Genomic DNA, 18,618 nt, shown 5'->3' on the forward strand with positions numbered 1-18,618 from the left:
TCTGTGTTAGTTTGCTAAGGATAATAGCCTCCAACTATACCCATGTTCCTGCAGTGGACAGGACCTCATTCTTTTTTATGACTGCATAGTATTCCATAGTGTATGATATAGTTTGGCTCTGTGTCCCCATCCACATCTCACCTTAAATTGTAATAACATCCACATGTCAAAGGTGGGACCAAGTGGAGGTAATTGAATTAGGGGGTGGACCCCCCCTTGCTGTTCTTATAACAGTGAGTTTCATGAGATCTAATGGTTTCATAAGCATCTGGCATTTCCCCTGCTTGCACTTCTCCTTCCTGCCAACTTGTGAAGAAGATGCCTTGGTTCCCCTTCTACCATGATGGTAAATTTCCTGAGGCCTCACCACCCACGCTGAACTATGAGTCAATTACACCTCTTTCCTTCATAAATTACCCAGTCTCAGGTATGTCTTTATTAGCAACATGAGAATGGACTAATGCAATAAATTGGTACCAAAGTGGTGGGGTGCTGCTATAAAGATACCTGAGAATGTGGAAGTGACTTTAGAACTAGTTAACAGGCAGAGGTTGGAACAGTTTGGAGGGCTAGAAGAAGATAGGAAGATGTGGGAAAGTTTGGAACTTTCTAAGAATTTGTTGAATAGCTTTGACTAAAATGCTGAGAGTGATATGGACAATGAAGTCCAGGCTGAGGTGGTCTTAGATGGAGATGAGGAACTTACTGGGAATTGGAATAAAGGTGACTCTTGCTATGCTTTAGCAAAGAGACTGATGACATTCTGCCTCTGCCCTAGAGATCTGTGGAACTTTGAACTTGAGGAGATGATTTAGGGTTCCTGGCCAAAGAAATTTCTAAGCAGCAAAGCAAAAGCATTCAAAAGGTGACTTGGATGCTCTTAAAAGCATTCAGTTTTATGAATTCACGAAGAGATGGTTTGGAATTGGAACTTACATTTAAAAGGGAAGCAGAGCATAAAAGTTCGGAAAATTTGCAGCCTGGACAATGCAATAGAAAATGAAAAACCCATTTTCTAAGGATAAATTCAAGTGGCTCCAGAAATTTACGTAAGTAATGAGGAGCCAAGTGTCAATCACCAAGATAATGGGGAAATATCTCCAGGGCATGTCAGAGGTCTTCATGGCAGGCCCTCTCATCACAGGCCAAGAGACCTAGGAGGAAAAAATGGTTTTATGGACCAGACCCAGGGTCTTGCTGCCTTGTACAGTCTTGGGAGTTGGTGCCCTGCATTCTAGCCATGGCTAAAAGGGGCCAACATACAGCTCAGACCGTTGCTTCAGAGGATGCAAGCCCCAAGCCTTGGTGGCTTACATGTAGTGTTGGGCCTACAGATGCACAGAAGTCAGGAATTGAGGTTTGGGAACCTCTGTCTAGATTTTAGAGGATGTATGGAAATACCTGGATATCCAGGCAGATGTTTGCTGCAGGAGTGGGACCCTCATGGAGAACCTCTACTAGGACAGTGTGGAGGGGAAGAATGAGGCTGGAGCCCCCACACAGAGTCCCCACTGGGGCACTGCCTAGTGCAGCTGTGAGAAGAGGGCCACTGTCCTCCAGACCCCAGAATGGTAGATCCACCAACAGTTTGCATCATGTGCCTTGAAAAGCTCCAGTCACTCAATGCCAGCCCATTAAAGCAGCTGGGAGGGAGGCTGTACCCTGCAAAGCCACAGCAGTGGAGCTGCCCAAGGCCATGGGAGCCCACTTCTTGCATCACCATGACCTGGATGTGGGACATGGAGTCAAAGGAGATAATTTTGGAACTTTGAGTTTTAATGACGGTCCTATTAGATTTAAAATTTGCATGGGGCCTGTAGCCTCTTGATTTTGGCCAATTTCTCCCATTTGGAATGGGTGTATTTACCCAATATGTGCACCCCCATTGTATCTAGGAAGTAACTAACTTGCTTTTGATTTTACAGGTTCATGGGTGGAAGGGACTTGCCTTGTCTCAGATGAGACTTTGGACTTGAACTTTTGGGTTAATGCTGAAATGAGTTAAGTCTTTGGGGGACTGTTGAAAGGGCATGATTGTGTGTTGAAATGTGAGGACATGAGATGTGGGAGGAGACAGGGCTGGAAAGATATGGTTTGGCTCTGGGTCCCCACCCAAATCTCACTTTGAAATGTAATAATCCTCACATGTCAAGGGCAGAACCAGGTGGAGGTAATTGAATCATGGAGCTGGTTTCCCCCATGCTGTTCTCATAATGAGTGAGTCTCATGAGATCTGATGGTATTATAAGCATCTGGCATTTCCCCTTCTTACACTTCCCCTTCTTGCCACTTTGTAAAGAAGGTGCCTTGCTTCCCCTTTGCCTTCCACCATGATGGTAAATTTCCTGAGCCCTCCCCAGCCATGCTGAACTGTGTGAGTCAATTGAACCTCTTTGCTTTATAAATTACCCAGTCTCAGGTATGTATGTATAAGTAGCATGTGAATGGACTAATACAGTGTATATGTACCACATTTTTTCATCCAGTCTTCCATTGATGGGCAGTTAGGTTGATTCCATGTTTGTGCTATTGTAAATAGTGCTGCAATGAACATACATGTGCATGTGTCTTTATAATAGAAAAATTTATTTTCCTTTGGATACGTACCCAGTAATAGGATTGTGGCATGGAACAGTATTTCTGTCCTTAGGTCTCTAAGAGATTGATACACTGCTTTCCACAATGGTTGAACTAATTTACAATTCCATTAACAGTGTATAAGTGTTTCTTTTTTCTCTGCAACCTTGCTAGCATCTGTTATCTTTTGACTTTTTGATGATAGCCATTCTGACTGGCATGAGATGGTATTTCATTGTGGTTTTGATTTGCATTTCTCTAATGATCAGAGATGAGCTTTTGTCATATGATTGTTGGTGGCATGTATGTCTTCTTTTGAAAAGATCTCTATTTGTGTTCTTTGCCCACTTTTTAATGAGGTTGTTTTCTTTTTTCTTTTGTTTAAATTTTGTTTGCTTAAGTTCTTTACAGGTGTTAGATATTAGGCCTTTGTTAGATGCATAGTTTGCAAATATTTTCTCCCATTCTGTAGGTTGTCTGTTTACTCTGGTGATAGTTTCTATTGCTGTGCAGAAGCTTTTTAGTTTAATTAGATCCCACTTCTAATCTTTGCTTTTATTGCTATTGCTTTTGGCATCTTCATCATGAAATTTTTGCCTGTTCCTATGTCCAGAATGATATTGCCTAGGTAGTCTTCCAGTATTTTTAAAATTTTGGGTTTTACATTTAAGTTTTCAATCCATCTTGAGTTTTGTATATGTGTAAGGAAGGGGCCCAATTTCAGTCTTCTGCATATGGCTAGCCAGTTATCCCAGAACCATTTAGTGAACAGGGAATACTTTTCCCATTGCTTCTTTTTATCAGGTTTGTTGAAAGTCAGATAGTTATAGGTGTGTGGACTTATTTCTTGGTTTTCTCTTCTGTTCCATTAGTCTATGTGTCTGTTTTTGTATTAGCACCATGCTGTTTTGATTACTGTAGCCCTGTAGTATAATTTGAAGTCAAGTACCATGACGCCTCCAGCTTTGTTCTTTTTGCTTAGAATTGCCTTGGCTCTTTGGGCTCTTTTTGGTTCCATACAAATTTTAAAATGGTTGTTTCTAGTCTGCAAAGAATGTCAATGGTAGTTTAATAGGAATAGAACTAAATCTATAAATTGTTTTGGGCAGTATGGCCATTTTAACAATATTGATTCTTCTTCCTATCCATGAGCATAGAATGTTTTTCCATTTGTTTGTGTCATCTTTGATTCCTTTAAGCAGTGTTTTGTAGTCTTTTTGTAGAAATCTTTCACTTCCTCTATTTCTAGTTTTTTTTTTTTTTTTTTTTTTTTACAATTGTGAATAGGGTTGTGTTCCTGATTTGGCTCTCAGTTTGACTGCTGTTGGTAAATAGGAATGTTAGTAATTTTTGCACATTGATTTTGTATCCTGAGACTTTGCTGAAGTTGTTTATCAGCTTAAGGAGCTTTTGGACTGCGACTATAAGGCTTTCTAGATATAGGATTACATCATCTGCAAACAGAGATAGTTGACTTTCTCTCTTTCTATTTGAATGCCCTTTATTTCATCCTCTTGCCTGATTGCACTGGCTAGGACTTCCAATACTCTGTTGAATAGGAGTAGTGAGAGAGGACATCCTTGTCTTATGCTGGTTTTCAAGGGGAATGCTTCTAGCTTTTGCCCCTTCAGTATAATGTTGACTGTGGGTTTGTCATAGAAGGCTCTTATTATTTTGAGGTATGTTCCTTCTATACCTAGTGTATTGAGAGTTTTTAATATGAAGAGGCATTGAAATTTATCAGAAGTATTTTCTGCATCTATTGATATAATAATGTGGTTTTTGTCTTTAGTTTTGTTTAAAGTGATGCATCGTACTTACTGATTTATGTATGTTGAACCACACTTGCATCCCAGGAATAAAGACCATAGTGGATTAGCTTTTGATGTGATGCTGAATTCAGTTTGCCAGTATTAGGTTGAGGATTTTTGCATCAATATTCATCAAGGATATTGGCCTGTTTTTGTTGTGTCTCTGCCAGGTTTTATTGTCAGGATGATGCTGCCCTCATAGAATGGGTTACGGAAGAGTTCTTCCTCCTCCATTTTTTGGAATAGTTCCAGTAGGAATGGTACCAGTTGTTGTTGTTACTGTTGTTGTTTTGTACATCTGGTAGAGTTTGGCTATAAATCCATCTGGTCCTAGGCTTTTTTTGGTTGGTAGGCTATTTATTATAGATTCCATTTCAGAGCTTATTATTGGTCTGTTCAGGGATTCAATTTCTCCCTAGTTCAGTCTTGGGAGGGCATATGTGTCCAGGACTTTTTCCACTTCTTCTAGATTTTCTACTTTATGTGCATAGAAGTGTTCATAATAGTCTCTGATAGTTATTTGTATTTTTGTTGGGTCAGTGGGGTCAGCAAATATTATTTGCTGGTTATTATTGTCATTTCTAATTGTGTTTATTTGGATCTTCTCTCTTTTCTTATTAGTCTAATTAGCAGTTTATCTGTTTTATTAATTTTTTCAAAGGAGCAACTCCTGGATTTGTTGATCTTTTGAATGGTTTCTAGTGTTTCAGTGTTTTTCAGTTCCCCTCAGATTTTGGTTATTTTTTGTCTTCTAGCTTTGGGGTTGGTTTGCTCTTAGTTCTCTAATTCTTTCAGCTGTGATGTTAGGTTGTTAAATTGAGATCTTCTGAACTTTTTATGTGAGCATCTAGTGCTATAAATTTCTTTCCTAACAGTGCCTTAGCTCTGTCCCAGATATACTGTTATGTTGTATCTTTGTTCTCATTAGTTTCAAAGAACTTCTTGACTTCTGTCTTATTTCACTATTTACACAAAAGTCATTCAGGGTTAGGTTATTTAATTTCCGTATACTTGTATGCTTTTGAACAAATTTCTTAGTCTTGATTTCTTATTTGATTTTGCTGTGGTCTGAGAGAGTGGTTGTTATAATTTCAGTTCTTTTGCATTTGCTGAGGAGTGTTTTGTGTCTGATTATGTTTAGAGTATGTGCCAGAAGAAAGTACATTCTGTTGCTTTTGGGTGGAGAATTCTGTAGATGTCTGTTAGGTCCATTTGATCCAGTGCTGAGTTCAGATTCTGAATATCTTTATTTTCTGCCTTGATGATCTAATGCTGTCACTACTATTATTGTAGGAGAGTCTAAGTCTCTTTGAAGATCTCTAAGGACTTGCTTTATGAATCTGGGTGCTCCTGTCTTGGGTGCATATATGTTTAGGAGAGTTAGGTCTTCTTGTTGAATTGAACCCTTTACCATTAGGTAAAGTCCTTATTTGTCTTTTAAAATCTTTGTTGGTTTAAAGTGTGTTTTGGCTGAAATTAGGATTGTAACCACTGCTTTTTTATGTTTTCTATTTGCTTGCTAGATTTTTCTCCATCTGTTTATTTTGAGCCTCTGAGTGTTATTGCATGTGAGGTTGGTCTCTTGAAGACAGCATACCAATGAGTCTTGGTTCTTTATCCAACTTGCCACACTTCCTTATAATTGGGGCATTTAGCCCATTTATACTCATGGTTAGTATCAACATATATGGATTTGATCCTGTAATCATGATATTTGCTACTTATTATACAAATTTGTTTGTGTGGTTGCTTTATAGTGTCACTGATCTGTGTACTTCAGTGTGTTTTTGTAGTGGCTGGTAACAGTCTTTCCATATTTAGTGCTTCCTTAAGGAGCTTTTGTAAGGCAAGTCTGGTGGTAGTGGATTCCCTCAGCATTTGCTTATCTGAATAGATTTTTATTTCTCCTTCACTTTTGAAACTTAGTTTGGCCAGATACAAAATCCTGGGTTGGATTTTTTTCTGTAAGAATGTTGAATATTGGTTCCCAATCTCTTCTGGCTTGTAAGGTTTCTGCTGAGAAGTCCACTGTTAGTCTGATGGGCTTCCCTTTGTGGGTGATCTGACCTTTCTTACTAGCTGCCTTTATCATTTCTTCTTTCATTTTGACTTTGGAGAATCTGAAAATTTTGTGTCTTGGGTATGATCATCTTGTGAAGTATCTTACTGGGGTTCTCAGCATTTCCTGAATTTGTTCAGGATCTCCATCCTTTGTGGTCCTTAAACTTAGGCTTTTGTACTCATAGACCTAACAGTCTTTCAAAAATCTCTGCCTAGCTTCTCAAGTGCCTCTTTGAGAATCAAACATTACTTAGATAAAAAATAACCAACAAATGTTATGACTCAATCTTGCTGCATGTATATGTCCACTGTTAATCAACATGATGGCTTTGCTCATTATAGTCTTTCAAGAACATCGGTTAATGGGGGCTTCATTTTGTTACATATTTCCATGGCCTTTGATAGTAGAAAGGGAGTATGGCGAATTCAGAGCTGATTTTAAAACTTCAACCTAGAACTTCTGTTTTCCTTTCTCTGTGCAAAAGCAAGTCATAAGGTCACACAAAATATCAAGTGGATAGAGAATTACAATTCTAGAATATTCCTGGAAAGTACAGAGCTGGAAGTTGTTGGTGAACAGCACATGGTGAAAACAGAGTGAAATATGCTACAACGGATTTAACCTATTCCCATACATTTAAAAAGAGGTTACCAACTTTTTTTCCTTTGTGTTATTCAAACACATTTCAACAAATATCCTTGTATACGTGTGCCAAAATTTCTCTAAAATACTTATTAGGTGTCAAACTGCCAGATGATAATAAATTCCTAATTGCATAACTAATTAGATGTTACCAAATTAAAATTGTTTTCTAAAATTGTATTGGTTTATACCCTAACCAGCCATGTTTAGAGTTCCTATTTCTCCATGTTCTCACTAAAATTTTATGTTATAATGTATTTTAACTTTCCAATCAGATAGGTATCATATGCTATCTTATTTTTATTTTAACTTTCATTTTCCTGATTACTAGTAGGTCAAGCATCTTTTCTTATATATGCTTGCCATTCAAATTTTCTCTTTTGTGAATTTTATGTTTTATGCATACTAGCTGTCTAGCTTTATTATATTAAAACAATCTTTTTGTGGTGCAATTTGGATATTTCTTCAGATCTATCTTCTAGTACACTATTTCTTAATGTGTGTTTTAAGCATGAACATTTTAAGTATTCAATTCCTTTTTATTGTTTTTAGAAGCTTTTTAAAATTTCTAATTTTTTGCAATAGCCTACTATTTTAGAATAACTTGCATTCCTTCATTTAGTTTTTAAATAATTTAAAGCATACATATTCTATAGTCTTCCCCATTTTTCTATTATATCAAAGTCTTATGTCTGCTAATTCTGTCTTTCATGGTAAACAATTTTCTCTTGCATTAAAAAAATGTTCCCAGCTCTTCTTCAGTAGAGTGTTTTTGTTGTTGCTGTTGTTTGTTTGTTTGAGTCTGAATTTGTTTCACTAGGTTCTGCAGGGTTTTGTTTGTCCTGGTCCGGATTTTATGTTACTCTTTTATTGATAGTTTGGAGATTCACACACCACACAGGTAGTATAGGTTGAGACTCCATCTAGATACTTAACTAATGAGTTCTGACTACTCATAGAAGATCTTTTCCTCTCACAGCTTCAAACATAGACGAGCTTACTTATTGTTTCCCTGGAATGGTGCATGGAGATTTTTCAGTCCTCATTTCACTGAGAGGGAAGCCACTTCCAGTGTTCTCTCAATTGGCTCTTAATTCTAGCTCCCTATCATATGCAAGTCACGTTGCTTTCTCTACAATAAGCATTAAAAACCCAGTCCCAACCAAAAACAACTTAAATTGAGATTTGACCTGTAGTTACAGCTCACAAGCTTACCTCTGATTATGTTGAACTTCACCTGAGCCTTGCACTCTGGGAAAATAGCAATGATTAAGAAATCCCCATCCTTTTATTTTCTGAGAAATGAGTATCCACAAAGGACATCCTGTATTTTCAGCTCCCCCATATTTCAAGATGCGACTTACCTCTACCTTTTCCAATGACTCAGATGAACCCTTCTGCATGTTCCCTCTTGATTCTTTTAAGACTTGTGGATGATTCCCTTGTTAACTTGCCTCTTCCTATGTCCGCTTTATTTTCTTTTATATGTTCCTCACTAGTGAATGCTCTCTCAATTGCAATAGGCTAAATAAAACCTTCTCCTTAACTGTCTGGTGAATTTGGTCTTTAATACTTTGGTGCTGTGACTCAGAAGGGTTTGAACCTCGTCTTCAGATCCCTGTTAACTCTATCCCCGTAATTGGGCCCCTCAGTGAGCTTTGTGCACTGTTCCTGACTGGTGATCTGGTAACCAATGGTGTGAGTGATTCCTTGTCCTACGTTCTGGGTTATTGTCCATTGGTAGCAAGACAAATATTTGATTTTGATTATATTTGAGTATGCGCTTGGATTTCTGGTGCTGCTCCTTTTGATTTGATGGTGTGATCTTTTAGTGATTTCTATAAATGGATTGATGGTTTATACAGATCTTGTTTTTGTTGAGTAAAGGACAACAAAATATTAACAGAAGGGTGTTGATCTCTTTTGTTTGTCTATTTTGAACTCAAATCAATTAAGAATTCATACCCATTCATAAAGAAGAGCTTTTTGATATGAAATGGTAACTATTTATTGATATATAATATATTCACATATTTTCAAGGTACATGTGATAATTTAATATATTCATATAATTTGTAAAGATCAAATCAGTTTAACTGGCATATCTGTCACCTCAAATATTTGTCTTTTGTTTGTGTTTAGAAACATTTTAATTATTCTCTCCTCGCTACTTTGAAATATACAATAGATTATTATAAACTAGAGTCACCCTACTTATCTATCAAAAACTAGGTCTTAGGCCAGGGCTGGTGGCTCACGCCTGTAATCCAGCACTTTGGGAGACCGAGGTGGGTGGATCACTTGAAGCCAGGAGATCCAGATGAGCCTGGCCAACATGGCGAAACCCCATTTCTACTAAAAATGCAAAAATTAGCTGGGTGTGGTGGCACGTGCCTGTAATCTCAGTTACTTGGGAGGCTGAGGCAGGAGAATCGCTTGAGCCCAGTAGGTGGAGGTTGATCTCAGTGAGCTGAGATCGTGCCACTGCCACTGCACACCAGCCTGGGCAACGGAGCAAAACTCCATCTCAAAAAACAAACAAACAAACAAACAAAAACACAAAGAAAAACTAGGTCACAATTCTTTTATTAAACTCTATATTTACCAACTCATCAATCTCTTTTTCCCTTCCCCTATACCCTTCCCAGCCTTTGGTAAGCACCAGTCTACTTTCTATCTTCATCAGATCCACTTTTTAGCTCCCCCAAATAGGTGAGAACATGTGATACTTAGCTTTGACTTATTTCACTTAATGTAATAACCTCCATAATGATCTCCATCCATGTTGCTGCAAATGACAGGTTTTCATTCCTTTTTATGGCTGAATAATATTCCATGGTGTATATATACCACATTATCCATTCATCTGTTAATAGACCCTTTGGCTGATTGCGTATTTTGGCTATTGTGAATAGTGCTGCAGTAAACACGGGAGTGCACATACCTCTTTGATACACTGATTTTCTTTCTTTGGATATATAACCAATAGTGGAATTGCTGGATCATATGGTATTTCTATTTTTAGTTTTTAGAGGAAACTCTATACAGTTTTCCGTAGGGGCTGTACTAATTTACATTCCCATCAACACTGTACAAGTGTTCCCCTTTCTCCACATCCTCACCAGCATCCATTATACCTTGTCTTTTTGATAAAAACCATGAAATGATGTGTTTTGTGAATTAGTGTTTTTTCTTGATCCAAAGCTAAAAGTTTAGAATTGAAGCTGTATCTGTATGCGCTCTTATCTGCATCTGTCTGCATGTTTATATGATGTGTTCAGAAGTACCTTTGCCTCTCTCATTGTGTGTGTAATATTTTTCCTTTTCTGAATAGTATTAATAAATTAGATTATAACATCTCTTAAAGGAACTCAGTGCTAATTGGTTTAGAGATTAAGTGCTTATATAAATTGAATACCCCTAAAATTCCCAGATATTAAGGAAATTAAATTTCTAGTAAAATGTGCTAACAATTTTTTATAGAAACTAACACAAATGTTTTAAGAAGTTCACATAATTTTGGGAAAGTTTGTCAAATAAAACCAGTTTAATATTTTGGTTTAATTTTGAAAACACCATATCTCCTCTGATTTATCAGTGTTAAATATAGTATATACATAGACTTTATTCTACTTCTTATGCTTTTCTTAAATGTACACATCTTTACTGGTCAAATAAGCTAGCATCACTTCTACTTAATGTATAAATTATGCAAAATGTAAACTAGTGTTTATCAAATTGAATCATTATTCCGACAAACTTTATTTCAAGAGTAATTAGGTTTTATAGTATATAGCTTGAAGATAATTTCCAAGCTCTTTAGGTAATTTAAAATCTTTGACTAAAATTAAATTGAGCTAATTAATGGATATTCATTAGATACATAGATTATTTCTGAGTAAGACAATATGGAAGCATTAATTATTAAACAGAATTTTAAGCTTATACTTTCTGCCTCTTATTTTTATATGGTATAAATAGGCTATATATATTTTAATCCTTTATTAAAAGTATTTATTTTGCCATTCTGAGAAGTTATGCTATAAAAGATGTGTATGACTATAGGAAAATAACAGAAAGTTCATGGAAAGATAAGTTTGTTGTAGTCAAAGGTAAGATGTGACAGGTTTATTTATAATATTTTTAAAAAGAGCTTTGATATTAAATATTATGCTGATGTAATACTAGAATTTGTTTTTCTCTCTTTTTCAGCAAACTTTTCCACTAGCATAGTGTTCTGTTCTTACTAAGAGTTTGTAAAAGATTATTCTTTACCCCTTTTGTAATCTGCCTAGATACCAAAGATTCTGTATCTTGCCAAAATAATCGCTATGGTTTATGTTAAATTTATTAAGTCCTTTATTGTTTTAAAAAACAAAAAAAAATTACTTATGAAAAAGTTAAGATTCTTAACAATCATGATGTCTCCTATGTTTACTTTCAAAATCTTTTATTGCCACTTGGTTTAATAGGTCTCTAAGTATCATCGCTCAGTAATTCATGCTCCTATCTTAATCAAGTTTAAATTTCCTGATAATTTCAATAGTTTGCCTTTTCAAAATTGAAATCTAACTAATATCTTTTACCTCTAAAAGACCTAAATCTTTAAGATTTCCTTGAAGGCACCTGGAAAATCACAAAGAATTTATTCTTCCTGTTTATAAAAGGAGAAGTGCTAGAAATAATTAGGTTTATTTGACATGTTATTATTGGTGAGTTGCATGGAGTTGTTAAATCAGGAGAGAGGTTTAGCCCTCTCTGGATTATAGTATGAAAAAAGTGGCCGGGCGCGGTGGCTCAAGCCTGTAATCCTAGCACTTTAGGAGGCCGAGACGGGCGGATCACGAGGTCAGGAGATCGAGACCATCCTGGCTAACACGGTGAAACCCCGTCTCTACTAAAAATACAAAAAAAAAAACTAGCCGGGCGAGGTGGCGGGCGCCTGTAGTCCCAGCTACTCGGGAGGCTGAGGCAGGAGAATGGCGTGAACCCGGGAGGCGGAGCTTGCAGTGAGCTGAGATCCGGCCACTGCACTCCAGTCCGGGCGACAGAGCGAGACCCCGCCCCCCCCCAAAAAAAAAGAAAAGAAAAAAGTTATTACTACAAATATTTTAGAAATTCTATGTTGCATGAGAAGTTCCTGGAGATTTATCAACGCCCTTGGTCCATGGTCTGTTTCTCTTCATCAGAGTCCTGGTGCTGCTTTCCTTGATGTCAGCCTACAAAAATATAGTATTATCAGTCATAATAGTATTATTAGTATATTCAGTGGCTTTTTAAACTGTTAACTGAATTGCAGGTTTAATCCTTTAATTTAAATCTAGCCAGGACAGTAGTTTTCAACTGGGAATATACCAACTTCCCTACAGAATTTTATCAATATGGATGCTTAGGACCTACTCTAGACTTGAAGTTCTTGATATATTCTTGGTATGTTCTAACTGTAAGCTTGGTATATCTCGGGATTATTATATGCCTGAAGATATATTACTTTATGAAAGATTATATTAATTCGTTTTTGTGAATTAAATGTAACATCCACTCTTCTTTGAAAATATGGTTAATAATTATGTTTATAGATATTTTGCCTAATCTTTGGGATTGATTTTGTTATCTTCTTTTGCGTGAAATTGAAGCAAACCACTTTGTCAGTTACAATATTCTTGTAATGAACATTCACCAGATGTTTCCCTTTTGAAAATTATCAATAATAAGTTAACCGTAGCTCTTTTGTCTGTTGTTAACTATAAATAGTTTTTATTTTACTCTGATCCTTTTTTCCTGAAAATACTTGCAATCAGCTACAGGCCAGAATGCTTTGTCTTCAGTAAAGAGGGGCTGTTTCAGAGTCTCATGAAAAAGGACTATGTCAGGTGTTGTGGAGCCCATCCTTCTTAGGCAGCCTTGAGAACACACTGGTAGACTGAATCATGTGTTAGAACTTTACTTGAGAAACAAGTGGGTTCCTGAGACTGCCAACCCAAGATGAAGCAGAACAATAATGAAATTATACATCAGTAACGTAATGAAAATTGATTGTGATTTTGGCTTGGGATGGTGTCCATATTTCCATGTTCTGTTTTCTGGATATGGAAGGAATTCTCCCTTTTCTCATAAATTGTAATTCATAAAAATTAAGTAGATCATACTTTTGTAAATGGAAAAGGAACATTTGTAAATGTTATCTTTTTCTCCCTGCTTGATCCCTCTAGAATTTGAAAGCTCTTATTGTTTTGTTTTGTTTTTTTTTCCACAGCAATATAGTTATTTGCATATGGTCCATAAAGGCAACCTTACTGTTAGCAGATACAACTGGAGACATTAGTTTTGTTACCAAAATCTTGCCAGGCATATCGTATTTGAGAATGATGTTCATTTAATCTGATATAACCAGATACCTTTAAGAAACTAAGGTGAGCTTCTTCTCCAAGAAAACACCAAATGGAGGATAACTCCAGTGCAGTGGGGGGGGGTGGGGCGGAGGCCCTGGTGGCCTTGGGACGGGGAACAGCGGTGGCTTCCGCGGAGGTTTCGGCAGTGGCATCCGGGGCCGTGGACGGGGCCGAGGCGGCGGAGCTCGTGGAGGCAAGGCCCAGGGTAAGGAGTGGATGCCCGTCACCAAGCTGGGCCGCTTGGTCAAGGACATGAAGGTCAAGTCCCTGGAGGAGATCTACCTCTTCTCCCTGCCCATTAAGGAATCTGAGATCATTGACTTTTTCTTGGGGGCCTCTCTCAAAGACGAGGTTTTGAAGATTCTGCCGGTGCAGAAGCAGACCCGTGCTGGCCAGCGCACCAGGTTCAAGGCGTTTGTTGCTATCGGGGACTACAATGGCCACGTCAGCCTGGGTGTTAAGTGCTCCAAGGAGGTGGCCACCGCCATCCGTGGGGCCGTCATCCTGGCCAAGCTCTCCATTGTCCCCGTGTGCAGAGGCTACCGGGGAACAAGATCGGCAAGCCCCACACCGTCCCTTGCAAGGTGACAGGCCGCTGCGGCTCTGTGCTGGTGCGCCTCATCCCTGCACCCAGGGGCACTGGCATCGTCTCAGCGCCTGTGCCCAAGAAGCTGCTCATGATGGCTGGTATTGATGACTGCTACACCTCAGCCCCGGGCTGCACTGCCACCCTGGGCAACGTCGCCAAGGCCACCTTTGATGCCATCTCTAAGACCTACAACTACCTGACCCCTGACCTCTGGAAGGAGACTGTGTTTACCAAATCTCCCTATCAGAAATTCACTGTCCACCTTGTCAAGACCCACACCAGAGTCTCCGTGCAGCGGACCCAGGCTCCAGCTGTGGCTACAACATAGGCTTTTTATACAAGAAAAATAAAGTGAATTAAGCCTGTTAAAAAAGAAAGAAAGAAAGAAAGATACTAGGAAAAATTGGCCTATTACTTGACTCACAGCGTTTCTAGACTTAATTGTGAGTAAGAAAGGCCACTTTCTGAAAGGCCTAGGACTCCTAAAATACTTTAAGGACTTCATAAAGAGAGGAATTTCATATCCTAGGTGAAGTCTGATGGTGAGGTATTGACTTGACTTTCTAGTACCAACGGGCTTTTGGTGCTTTTGAAATTCCAATCTGATATTCCTCTATGAAAACTTCCAGCAAAGCAAACTTAAGAAGACCTATGTGGTAAATTACCATTCTTGCTGCCTCTGTGTAAGTAATGAAGCCAAATAAAATTAGAGCATTCTTATTTTGTGATCAAGAATAATACTTTTTCTTCACATTATTTTTGAGTAAAAGGGGTGTGACTGTAGAGAGAAATTTTGTATTTCAATGAATAGTTTTTGTCCGCAGCATTGTCTATAGCATAATCTTGCAGATGGTTAAATTCTGATGCTATTCATTGTCTTTGAGGTATTTGGCACCTTTTTTGAAATTGTAGTAACTAACGGATAAGTAAATGATCTTGTCATTTGGTCGAAAAAAAAATTCATCCTCCCTCCCACACTGTGGAAAAACAGCTTTTATCCTACGTGAAAATTGGAATGGATCCTATTACCTTGCTGAAATTGCTAATCCTTATCAAATTTTCAATTCTTCCAGTTTCCTTCAATATCTGATATGAATATCTGATTAGGTGCCATTCTCCCAACTAACATTTCCGATTTCTCTCTTTTGACTCGGCATCACTGGGGACAGGCACTAAAATCTGGCTGCCCAGATTCCTCCTGAGACACTAAGTTGCCTTGCAGCCAGCCAGCTCTTTTCTCCAGAATCTGAAGAATCCCTGTGAGCCGAAGCCCGATGACTTGATGCAAACCTCACTACTAAAGCAGACCACGTGTGGACCACAAGTATCCCTCAACAAGCCACTGTCTTGGCTGTGAAGAAAGTCTATTGAAATGGTTGGGTCCCACGTGCTGCGGGGGCCAAGGACAAACTTGCACTTTGCACTCTGAAGGTTCACTGAAAATCAACTGACAAGAGGCAGATTCATAGGAGAGAAGGTATGCAGATTGATTAACATGCATTGGGGGGAGAACTACAGAGTGATTACCTCCATCGCCAAATGGGGTTCAGAAGCTTATAAACCATCTTGAGATTACCGAAAGAATGAGGGCTTGGAGCATGGCCAAAAATAGAAATAGGCTGTGGTGGTAAAGCAGGTTATGTGGCAGGACAGGTTATGGGAGGGAGACAAGAAAAGGCCTGGCTAGCAAAGGTCATCTTGTTACATAGACAAAATCTAATAGGTCATCACCCGCAGAGAGGATAGATGGTAAATGTTTCTTTCAAATCTTTAAAGGTGTCAGACCCTCAGTATAGCTTTCCCAAATTGGACAAGGGAGGGCCTCAGAGAAAGCCTGGCTGTATCAATGCACAGTCTCTACAGATGCAAATCACCTCCACAAAAGACAGCTTTGCAAGGCTGCTCTTGTTTGCAAGCTCCCCGAACAGCCATCTCAAAATATGTAAAGAAGTGTATTTCGGGTTGAAATATTTTGGTTTCCTTCATTGCTCTTATAAAAGAAGTAACTAAGACTGTGGACATAATCACCAAGAGCATGGCCATCCTAGCTTGAGAGCTTCAAGAAACTCAGTGGGTGGTGCTGCAGAACTGAAAGATTTTCTACCATTGACATCTTGAAATCTATTGGACAGGTTCCTCTCAGGGTTCACCTGGCTCTTTATTTAAGAAAACCTTTTATATTAATATTTCTTCTTTCCATTTGAGGCATGTTTTAAAATACCCTGTGGCCAGGACCCTGAAACAACTGACCTTTGCCACCACCTCTCAACAGCTGTTTCAGCTGATTTGCAGAAACAATACCAATAATCAGAGACTATTTCTTAGACTCTACTTCAATCAGTCAGAAGGTTTATGATTACTTCTGAGTTGTTCGGAAAGGTGATAGTGACAAGATTGAACTCTATTTCAGCCCTGTGCTCCCAGAAAACGATAGTTAAAAAAATTCCTCACCCTGGGGCCTGGCGCGGTGGTTCACGCCTGTAATCCCAGCACTTTGGGAGGCTGAGGCGGGTGGATCACTGGGTCAGGAGATCGAGACCATCCTGGCTAACACGGTGAAACCCGTCTCTACTAAAAATGCAAAAAAAAAAAAAAAAAAAAATAGCCGGGTGTGGTAGCAGGCGTCTGTAGTCCCAACTACTCAGGAGGCTGAGGCAGGAAAAGGGCACGAACCCGGGAGGCGGAGCTTGCAGACAGTGGAGATCGCACCACTGCACTCCAGCCTGGGTGACAGAGCGGGACTCCGTCTGAAAAAAAAAAGAAAAAAAAATTCCTCACTCCTTGGTCATACCAGAGAAAAAGGCTAACCCCAACCAGCTAACATCGAAAAGCTAGCAGGTGCTGGCATATTTCACGAGAAGGCCCACCTCCATCTTTCCCCAATGACTTACATAAGACCAGGCTCCAGCCTTCTTCATGACTACAGTAAGAGTCAGAGCTGCGTCTGAATGTGTCCCCCTGTATTTATGTGTTGAAAACTTCATCTCTAATGCAACCGTGTTAGGAAGTGGGGCTGCATGGGAGGTGCTTGGATAATGAGAGTTCTGTCCTCATGAATGGAATAATGCTGCTATAAAAAGGGCATGTGGGAGTGGGCTCTCTCTTGCTATCCTGCCATGTGAGGACACATCTTTTGTCTTCTCTTGCTCGTCTGCCTTCCACTCTGTGAGGATGCAGTAAGAAGGCCATGCCAGTGCCAGTACCTTGCTTTTGGACTTCCTAGTTTCCAGAACTATGAGAGAATAAACTTCTGTTCTTTATAAATTACTATTCTCAGGTATTCTGTTACAGGAACACAAAACAAAGTCACTTGGCAATGACTCCTTTGTTTACTGCCTCTATAAATCCCTCAGTTCCCTTCCTTTTCTTTAAGATGTTCCTCATTGGGCAACATTCTCTCTAATGCAATAATCTCAATAAAACCTTCTTCTTCATTGTCTGGTGCATTTTGTCTTTGACACCCATCTGATTTTAAGTTTTCTCTTTGTTTCTGAATGCTGAAAAGTGAACTTTCTTTTCTTTTCTTTTCTTTTTCAAATTCAGCTATATATTTTAAACATTTAAATTTATATACCATTTTTATATGCGTTTAGCAGGAGAGAGATCGTCAATAACCCAGTCCTCCTTATTATAGGAAACTGATGCTGCCTCTATTCTTTTTCCCATCTTTTGTTGGTGGATATATTTTATGCTTAGCTCCTTTAGGGCTTTGCCTTTTGATTTACAAAATCCTCTCTTTCCCTTTAAAATAAAAAGCTTCAAGCTTCAGCTTTTATAAATTTTTTGCCTCTGAAGTGGGCATCAAGAACCTTTCTTAGAACTCAAAATCTGAGCATCAATTCTCTTTGCGTTCATATTACAATTATACCATTCTTCCCCCCAGCAATGGATGCCTCTGGATGAATAAAGGGAAGGGTTTGTATGAGGAAATGCAAAAGAAAAAGCACCTTAATTTATTTCAAGCTGTTTTCTCAATACAGTCTCAGTCATTATCCAGCAAAGTATGCTCCTAGAAGCTGTTGTGCTTGCCTTCCATTTTGTGCATGGAGCCACAGAAAAGAGACTCCTTGTCACACACATTTCATCCACAAGCCCGTGACCTCCTTGATTTGATCCTTGCTGCAGGCTGTTTCTCCTAACAGTTGGCTGACCTCATTATTTCCATTAAGCCTTTGCCTTTTTCTTAAGTTTGATTCACTCCCTTGCTGCTGTGTTATGATTTTGTCTTCTCCCTGTTATCCATCTTCAGATAACTCTAAGAAGATCATTCTTTAACCTGCCCCTAGGACAAAAATACCCAAATTCTCCTACCAAATTTGCCATGTTAAACAAAAAGTGACGGAGGCAGATGCTTACATTCTTGTGAAGCCCTGATTAGCCTCAGAAAGTGTACATTTTGTTTGTAAAAAGGTAAAGGAAAAAGTCAAGTATGCATTGTCTCCTGCTAAGTAAATCTACATAAGATAAAGAAAACGTGTGATAAAGAGGGAGTAGACGGAAAACTTAATTTTGTATCTGAAGGGTAGGTGAAGGGATGATTTCTGA

The 18,618-nt window shown here is 38.7% G+C and overlaps 1 pseudogene; it reads left to right on the forward strand.

Annotated features, from left to right (window-relative positions):
• Positions 1–14,450, forward strand: part of LOC117078920 — a 48,745-nt pseudogene extending 34,295 nt beyond the window's left edge.
• The last annotated feature ends 4,168 nt before the right edge of the window (positions 14,451–18,618 follow it).

The sequence above is a fragment of the Trachypithecus francoisi genome, unplaced genomic scaffold, assembly GCF_009764315.1.
Source record: "Trachypithecus francoisi isolate TF-2019V2 unplaced genomic scaffold, Tfra_2.0 Lachesis_group0, whole genome shotgun sequence".
NCBI classification, from domain to species: Eukaryota; Metazoa; Chordata; class Mammalia; order Primates; family Cercopithecidae; genus Trachypithecus; species Trachypithecus francoisi.